Source organism: Scylla paramamosain, chromosome 1 (assembly GCF_035594125.1).
Source record: "Scylla paramamosain isolate STU-SP2022 chromosome 1, ASM3559412v1, whole genome shotgun sequence".
NCBI classification, from domain to species: domain Eukaryota; kingdom Metazoa; phylum Arthropoda; class Malacostraca; order Decapoda; family Portunidae; genus Scylla; species Scylla paramamosain.
In genome coordinates, this window is record NC_087151.1 from 33,997,187 (window position 1) to 33,997,692 (window position 506).

Below are 506 nucleotides of genomic sequence, written 5' to 3' on the forward strand. Positions count from 1 at the left end.
CAAAAAGGTGAGGTGAAGATGGTGGTGGAGGTAGTGGAGGTGGAGGTGGAGGAGGAACAGGAGGAGCAGCAGGAGATGGACAGAGGGATATATCTTGGGAGATAATAGAGTACGTGGCTTGGTCTTTCCCACTAACCCCGCATCTCTCTCTCTCTCTCTCTCTCTCTCTCTCTCTCTCTCTCTCTCTCTCTCTCTCTCTCTCTCTCTAGAATACAAAACACACCACAGACTCACAGGATGACTCACACCATCACTCACATCACAACCACACCACCACCACCACTTTTCTCAATATCAAGATTCACACACACACACACACACACACACACACACACACACACTCCCAATTCACGAACCCGTAAAACTGACTTCGGAACTTCAAAGGTTGAATAACAAGACGAAAAAATGGCAGTAATGCGGGTTTTCTTTATCACAGAGAGAGAGAGAGAGAGAGAGAGAGAGAGAGAGAGAGAGAGAGAGAGAGAGAGAGAGAGAGAGAGCAGTGA